Raw genomic sequence first — 9,202 nt, 5'->3', positions numbered from 1 at the left:
TCGAGAAGAAACTTCCCATCGTGTATGGAAACATGAGCTCCACCTGCGAGACTCGCCACCTCTACAAGAAGATGGCTGAAGACATGCGCAGAGAAGTGGAGAGAACCGCTTCCTACACTCGCAGGAAGATGCTCTTCCACGCGGCAAGGGCTCGAGAAAGCTGGAAGGCAGCTGAGTTGACCGAGAGGAAGCTCGAGGAGCTGAGAAGAGAAAATGAGCGCAGCAGGCAAATGCTGGCCGAGGTCGCGTCCACGGCCCAGCCTCTCCCAAGAGACCCTTTTGCTCCAGCAGCTCCTCCCGCAGCCCCCAGAGGCCCAGACATGGGGGGGTCTCCCCGGGGTCACCAGGCCCCCCAGCAAGGAGGAGGGTCCCGCCCTGAGTACTCAGGCCTCTGGGGTCACCTGCAGGTTTGACTCAGGTCAGGGCAGCTGGGTCCCGGACCCCCACAACCACGTAGAACACCTGAGGGGTTTCTCTCTCAAGTAACTGATCTCTTTTTAGTTGAGCTTCTGTTCTTTAATTGATGCTGTGATTGCTCTATGCAAGTAGACAGAGCATGATAATTTTAAGATGGTATTTTAAATAAAGATTCATTTACTATAACTCTTATGAATCCATTATTTTCCCATCATTGCCCCCTCTTGACTTAGGTAATATAAGTGTTGTGTTGTGACTGAGATAACAGATGTGCTGTTACTTTGACCGTCATTGAAGTTTGACATAGATGTGGACAGTAAAACGATACAGACCATTTTTTATGCCATGAGCTGTTATTAGAAGCCTGTACAAGTTATTTAATATTTACCTGATTTAATTTTGAGTGGTTTTTTAAAAGCAATTGGAAAAAAACTCGAAACACAACACCCCATTCAAACTTCATAATATTTTTATTAAATTAGCTCTGAGTTCATAGAATGTTTTAGGGGCGTTGAAATTTTGCAACCATTTTTTTCTCATTTTGTAATTTTTAAAACTTTTTCATTTTGTTTAGGATATTGTTTCTTCTTTAGATGGTTCTAAATCTTATAGTTAAATTAAAAGATTTCCCTTGATGGCAAACACACACACACACACAGACACACACAAAACCACAGTGCAGACACAAGGCACACTTAGTTGGTATGTCAGGAACAGAGGATAATGTAAAACAAGGAGAGAACCGCAAAATTTTTTTAAAAATTTAAAGACAGAAAGAAATACCATGCTCACACAGTTTGTGTACACACAAAAGATCCCCGACTCATAGAGACACAGGAGGAGAGTTACCTGACGTGTCAGACAGGATTCCAACAAGAAACCCTTGTGGAATCATCAAACGTCCAAATGGTGCAGATGAGGAGAGTGAGAGGAAGGCTCAGTGTCCCCAGCTCTGCCAGGACTAGGGAAGGACCAAGGATGGGGGCTCCCAGGTTCTAACAGTAGGGGGAGCTGTTCCCAGCCCTGGGCTGAGGGAGGAGGGGGAAGTGGTGTCATCTGAGCCCAGTGGGGGGTTCTCGTGGGAATGAAGAAAACTGCCCCCACCCTCTGTCCTTCTGTCCTCCCATTTCTTTTTTCTTTTTTTAATTTTATTTATTTTTTTCCCCCAAAGCCCCAGTAGATAGTTGTACGTCATAGCTGCACATCCTTCTAGTTGCTGTATGTGGGATGCGGCCTCAGCATGGCCGGAGAAGGGGTGCGTCGGTGCGCGCCCGGGATCCGAACCTGGGCCGCCAGCAGCGGAGCGGGCACACTTAACCGCCTAGCCACAGGGCCAGCCCTGTCCTCCCATTTCTTGCAGGAGCAAGGGGCAGCCACCCAGAGGCCTGGGTAGTACAGGCAGGAGAGTCAGCCCTGAGCACAGAGCAGGCATGAAAAGGGCCCAGAAGGAATGTGGAGAAGGACCAGCAGACTTCACTCTGTTTGATCCAAAGTGTGTGAGTTTCCTTGTCTTCATTCGCATCCATTTATTCAGTGAATATCTGTGGAGCTTCTGCTGTGTCTTCAGCAGTATTCTAGGTGATTTGGATGCAGCAATGGAAAAAAACACCTAATGAGGCCCGTGAACCCCAGAGCTTACATTTCAGTGACGGGCAAGTTCAGATAATAAAAGAAAAAAAAAAGATAGTATTATGTGCTCTGCAGACAGTTCTCCTAGGGTGATGGGGGATTGGGGTGACAGGGTAACACCCAGGTGTCATTTATGCCAAGATTAAAGGTAAGAGGAGTTAGCCTGGGAGGTCAGGGGCAGAATGTTCCAGGCAAAGTGAACAGGAAGTATAAAGGACTGAGACCGGGGCTCTGGGGCAGGGGAAGCGGAGCCAAGAAGACAGGGAGTGGGGGTGGCGGGAGCAGGGCCCACGGCACAGGCATTTCTCTGGCCCAGTGTGGTGACGCTGGGGGAGGGTGCAGGCCTGGAGGGGAGGGGTGACGCCTGGGGATGTGGTGTGATGTGTAATCTACACACATGTCTGTGGCTGTGGAGAGAGTGGAACGTGGGGTGGAGGGGGGGGGGCGGGATTTGGTGAGGAGTCTCACAGAGGTCTGCATGGAGTACTGCAGCCTGGAACTGGGGTTGTCGTCACAGAGATGGAGGAGGAGGACAGATGGGGCTCTGTTGGGTGGTTGGAGGGTCAGAGAAGAGGAATGAAGATTGACTCTGACCTTTTCTAATAACCTGTGTATTGTCTGCACCACTTTAAGTAAGCCTTAGTAAAATCTCTGCAGGGAAACCCAAAACAACATCAGCAAGGCGTAGATGTGTTACGTCCAGTGAAAGCCTGCTTTGCTAAGGAGTAGAGTGTGGAGTAGGCTTGTTCATGTGAACTTCCATGAGGTTTCTGCCACACCTGAAGAACCTCGTGACTGGGTGGTCTCTCCTCTCAGGTGCTCAGAGACTCCAAGGGCAGGTCCAGGAGGGGCCCAAGGGCAGAGTGAGAGTTTGCAAGTGCGGTGCATTCACTCCCTGAGTTGAGCCTATACAATGCTACTCCCGGAGATACCAAGATGAACAACAGGTTGACTCCAGCAGAGTGCACAGCCAGGGGAAGAGGAAGACCCGTGGACCAGAAGTGCTCATGAATGTGGCGTGTGCTCTCATTGCTGGCGCTATGCCTGCTCTCTACCTGTCCCTATAGCAGGCTGAGGGAAAGAATGGGAGGTCAGGGAGGGCTCTCCGGAAGAGGTGGTCCCTGAGCTGAATACGGAAGGGGAGGTAGGAGTTATCTGCAGTGCTTTCACACTTAAGGGGCTCATGAATCACTTGGAGATCTTGTTACAAAGCAGATCCTGCTTCCTCAGGTCCTGGGTGGCCTGAGACCCTGCACCGCCCCCAGGTGACATCCACACTGGGACCAGAAGTGGACTAGCATCTGTAGATGATGACGGGGAAGGAGTGTGGGAAAGATAAAGGGAGCAGGGGCATTTCTGTCTAGGGTTCACCCAGGCACAGACATGAAGGCACAAACAGCCCGGCTGAGCTGATGCAGAACTTGTGCAGGGACCTGCTCCTAATTATCCTCTCAAACGCTCCTGTCGATCACGGATGGATCTTGTCCTCAGGAGAAGGCCCGTTTCAGAGGAGCACGATGAACCACAGATTTGTGGTTGCCCTTGGGGAGGCCAGCCAGGGAGGACCCACTTTACCTCCAGAGTCCCCTTGTCATTCAGTAGTCCCACATCCCCTTCCTTTCTCAGTCCAGACACCTGGGAACCCTTCTGACCCATCCTTGTCCTCACCCTCTACACCCAATCCATCACCCCGTCCACAGATTATTCCTTCAAACTCCCTCTGTTCTCTTCTCTCTGTCTCAGCCACCACCCTCCAGTGCAAACCACCACTCTCTCTTCCCTGTGTCACTGTCACTCTAGTGACCGTGCTGGTCTCTCCAGCTCAGCCCACTTCACCAGGCTTCCTCCCATCGACCTCCTCCCACAGCCAGAGGGGACTCTTCACCCCATGACCTGAGCACGGCCAGAATGAAGCTGGATCTTGAGAACAGTGCCATGTAGGTGCAGCCCACCCCTGCCCTCGGTCTCCTGTCTCCTGACTCTGGGTCAGGAAGGCAAGGGTGAGCACCCATCCCCGTGTGCCCTGGACAGCTCTGTTGCTGCTTGGTTTGTGCCTGCACATTACTGATGGCTCCCCTCTCTCTCTCTTAAAATGGCTCCAGGTATGACAGTAATTTAAGTGGTCACAAAATGAATTGCTTGCTTGAGTTCAGTTTCTCCAAAAACAATTGCAATTTTTTTTTCCTGTGAGGAAGATTAGCCCTGAGCTAACATCTGCCACCAATCCTCCTCTTTCTTCTGAGGAAGATTGGCCTTGGGCCAGCATTTGTGCCCATCTTCCTCTACTTCATGTGTGGGGTGCCTGCCACAGCATGGCTTGCTAAGCAGTGTGTAGGTCTACACCTGGGTCCAAACCTGCGAACCCTGGGCCACCAAAGTGGAGCACGGGAACTCAACCACTACGCCACCGGGCCAGCCGGCAATTACAATATTTTAAAAAAACATATAAGCTTGTGAGAAATATGGACAACAGGATTTCAATCTAAATCTAAATGCAGACATGAACAGTCAAAGAAACACCACCGTTTTGCCATTTGAACCAATGTGGGGACACACATTTTTGGTTAAGATGAGTCTACACTCAGAATCTACATTCCATACATTCAGAATACATTCTGAATTCCTAATATAAGCCAGCTTAGTTGTGAGAAAGTCCCAATAAAAACCTAACAACGTGTGGAATAAAGATAATAGCAAGTGTGGTTGGATTAAACTTAAGGCCCCTCCGGTTTACTGTGGAACCTGAAGACACTGTACTTGAAAATCTTCCCACAAGAGCCCATTCTGTTACCGAGCAAGGGCCTGCTGCCTGACGCACACAGAAGCCAATACTATGGCCCCAGCTTTTGAGAAAGGAAAAGGCTTTATTGTGAGGTGGACCAGCAAGGAGACAGGAGGCAAGGCTCTCAAATCTTTCTCCCCAATCCAAGGTTTGGGGTGAAATTTAAGGAGTTAGGGGCAGAAGCTGATTGTCTAGTCTTGAATCAGTCCATAATCAAGCTTCTGGAAGGCAGATTTTCCTTATTGAAGGACTTCTTGCTTTGTAAAGGGCTCAGGTGGCAGCGCATCTGAAGATTCTTGGTTCTGGGGACATTGTGTGGCTATGGGTTCCCGCCTGGCACATGCGCAGTGTTCTCTCTGTTTTTGAGCTAGGTTTGCTTAATGAATATGTTTTAAAGAAGCAAAACTATTTAAGCTGGTCAATGTTTTGTGTGCTGTTTCAATTCTAATGCCAAGTTCATGTGATGCAGTGTTCACGTGAATTGTAGACAAAGGATTCACCTCTTTGACTGTTTCTGTTGTTCACCAGACTGTTTCTGGTGAAGGAAGACACTGAGTCCCAACATATGATGTAAAGACATGAAGTTGCTGAGCCCGGAATAGGCTCCTAGGAAGACAGTGCAGTAGTCAATGCCCCTTCTGGGCCCCGCCCTCCAGGCTCTGATTCACTTGCTCTTGGGTGGGGCCTGGACACCTGTACTGTTTCCTCTCATGATTCTGGTGCACAGCAAAGATGAGGAACAACTTCAATGGGGTGGAAACTCTAGCTCTGTGTTGAAGGGATGTGTGTCCTTCTCTGATCCAGCACTCGGGAACCTCACTTCTCACAGCTCATGACCCCTTCCATTATGATTTTTTTTAATTAATAAATTTTATTTTTTAGAGCACTTTTGGGTACACAGCAAAATTGAGTGGAAAGTACAGAAAGTCCCCATAAATCCCCTGTCCCTACACACTCAAAACCTCCCTATCAACATCCCCCACCAGAGCGGTGCACTGGTTACAACTGATGAACCTATACTGACACATTACCATCACCTGGAGTCCATAGTTTACACTAGGATTCACTGTTGGTGTTGTACAGTCTCTGGGTTTTGACAAATATATGACACGTATCCACCATTATCGTGTAATACAGAGTATTTTCTGTGTCCTAGAAACCCTCTGTGCTCCTCCTGTTCATCCGCCCTGCCTAACCCCTGGCACCACTGATCTATTCACTGTCTCTACAGTTTTGCTATTTCCAAAATGTCAAATAGTTGGAATCATGCAGTATGTAGCCTTTTCAGATTGACTTTTCTCACTTAGTAATATGTACTTAATTGTCTTCCATGTCTTTTCATGACTTGATAGCTCATTTTTTTTTAGTGCTGAACAATATTCCATTGGGTCCCCCTGGAGTTTTAACCCTCAGACTTGTCCCCATCCAGCCTCCAGCTATTCGTCAATCACAGCTCAGGTTTTCCTTGCCTGGCACTGGTTTCCTGGGGGTGTCTGCTCCTGAGTTTCTGCTCCGGGAAGTCGTGATGTCTGCCCCTGCATGTCTGTCTCTCCACTTTTGGGGGCAGCAGTTTGCCCTGTGGCCTCACTTCTCTGATGGATCTAAGAGAGTCGTTCATTTTCAGTTCGTTCAGCTTTTTACTTGTTGTTAGGACAGAGTGATGGTTTCCAAGCTCCTTATATGCAGTTTATGGTATTTCCTTTCCACTGTGTCCTTCTCCACGCTGTTCCTGATCTGTGGGGCACTGACCCCAAACAGGTCCCCATCTCTCCTGCTTCCTTTGGGTTCTGGCCCTGGGGGAGCCCAGAAGGAGACTGGAGGGAAGTGGAGGGTGAGGCCAGGGCACTTGCTCTCTTGGCTCCTCTTTGACGAGGTGGCCTGGAGCTGGCTCTGTCTGTGGGCTGAGGGCCAGTCTCCTCTTAAGGGGCTGAGCCTACATGACTCTCTTCCTCGGGGCTCCACAGACAACCCTTCCCCTGTTCCTTCAGGCCTACGGGTGCTAACGGCTCCACTGCAAGTAGCCCCAGTTTACTGCCTGTATTGGATTAATGTGGCTGCTACGACAGATTACCACTGACTTGGTGGCTTAAAACACTACACATTTATTACCTTACACGTCCCGAGCTCAGAAGTCCAAAATCAGTCTCACTGGGCTAAAGTCAAGCTGTTGGCTGGGCTGTCTCCTTCTGGAGGCTCCCACTGCCTCTCCAGCTCTAGGGGCTGCCCGCATCCCTTGGCTATGGTCCCTTCCTCCGTCCTCACAGCCAGCAGCGTGTCATCTTCACATCTCTGTCTGGCTCTCTGACCTCTGCTTCTGTCATCACCTCCTTTCTGACTCTGACACCCCTGCCTCCCTCTCATAAGAGCACCGTGATCACGTTTAGAGCCCATCGGGGTAATCCAGGAAAATCTCCCCATCTCAAGGTCCTTAACAGAAGCACATCTGCAAGGTCCCTTTAGCCACATAAGGTAATGTATGCACCGGTTCTGGGGACTGGGGAGTGGACGCCGTTCCGGGGGCCGTTACTCAGCCGGGCACACTAATGCTTTAGGCGCTGCGGCTCTCTTACACCCACGCCTCTGGGAACAGGGTCTCTGTGTGTAAACTTGCCTCAGAGTAACCTATTCTGTCCCCTGATTCTGCACCCTCCAAGGCACTTATTTCAAAGAATGTATGGAGGGGCCGGTACCGTGACGTAATGGTTACATTCGGCATGCTCCGCTTCGGTGACCTGGGTTCACAGGTTTGGATCAGAGGCACAGACCTACGCCACTCGTCAGCCATGCTGTGGCAGCGACGCACATACAAAATAGAGGAAGATTGGAACAGATGTTAGCTCAGGGCTCATCTTCCTCAGCCAAAAAAACAAACAATGTATAGAAAAGATAAACTCACTTAGCACTTAACAAACATCTTTCCAAGGAAGTGACTAGATTACAACGATTTTCTGATAAGTCAGAGATCCCCTGTGGAAATACGAAAAGTACAAATGTGTATCTTGGTTTCTATGAACTGAAGTTTACTGACAGGACAATAAAGTTAAGATAAGGTCTACAGAAAGATTAACTACTTTTGAATAACTCTGTCAAAATTTTGGTATAATGCTGCCTTCGTTATTGTAAGAGGGGACTTAACTGTCTTTTTAATTCGAGAACCATATTTCTGTCAACTGAAATCTCCCGGAGTGTGGTGGCTTGCGCTTGCTGTGAAACCAACGTGCCTTGTTCCTAATTTAATAATACACAACGTGTGTGGGGGGAAGAATAATGACACATCCCCACCCCTTCCCCAGGAAAGGTGTCCATCCCTGGAACCTGTAAATTTGTTGTGTTACATGGCAAAAGAGACTTTGCATATGTAGTTAAGGTTATGGATCTGAAGATAGGGAGGTCATCCTAAATGATTTGGATGGGCCCCATCTAGTCACATGAGCCCTTAGCAGAGAACTTTCTCCACCTGGAATGAGAGGAGAGATGCAGCAGATGGAGAGTCAGAGAGACTCCAAGAAAGAGAAGGATTCCTTGTGCCTTTCCTGTCTCTGAGATGCAGGGGCCGTGTGCAAGGACCAGACAGAGGCCTCTGGGAGCTCAGGGTGGGCCCCGGCTGACAGTCACAAGGAAAAGGGACGTCAGCCCTACAGCCACAGGGAACTGGATTCTGCTAACGACCTGAATGAACTTAGAACCAGATTTCCCTGAGCCTCCCAAGGACAGCCCTGCTGGGGGACGTCTGCTTTCAGCCTTGTGAACCCAAAGCAGAGAAACCAGTTGAGCCGACCCAGACTTCTGGCCCACAGGACTGCGAGGGAATAAATGAGCATTGGCTTAAACCCCTCACTCTGCGACAATTTATGACAGCAATGGAAAACTAAAACAACACAGTCTAAGTAAGAGCAGGATATATGTTGTGAAATATTACTCTTTAAAAAGAAACAACGTTGTTTATTTCTGATTATAAAAGTAATAACACGGATGGACCTCAAAGTAAGTCAGACAGAGAAAGACAAATACTGTATGATCTTACTTTTATGTGGAATTAAAAAAAAGTTGAACTCATAGAAAGAATAGATTGGTGGTTGCTAGAGGTGGTGTGGGAGGGGGAGGGGGAGTGTGGTGGAAAGGTACAAACTTTCAGTTATAAGATAAATAAGTTCTGGGGATGTAATGTACAGCATGGTGGCTATAGTTAACCATGCTGTATTGTACATTTGAAAGCTACTAAGAGAGTAGATCTTAACAATTCTCATCACAAGAAAAAAATTGTAACTGTGAGGTAATGGGTATTATTAACTAAAAACTTGTGGTAATATTTTCCCAATATATACACATATTGAACCATTATGTTGTACATCTTAAACTTACTCAATGTTATAC

The sequence above is a fragment of the Diceros bicornis genome, chromosome 27, assembly GCF_020826845.1.
Source record: "Diceros bicornis minor isolate mBicDic1 chromosome 27, mDicBic1.mat.cur, whole genome shotgun sequence".
Taxonomy (NCBI): domain Eukaryota; kingdom Metazoa; phylum Chordata; class Mammalia; order Perissodactyla; family Rhinocerotidae; genus Diceros; species Diceros bicornis.
Note: the sequence above shows the minus strand (reverse complement) of the source record.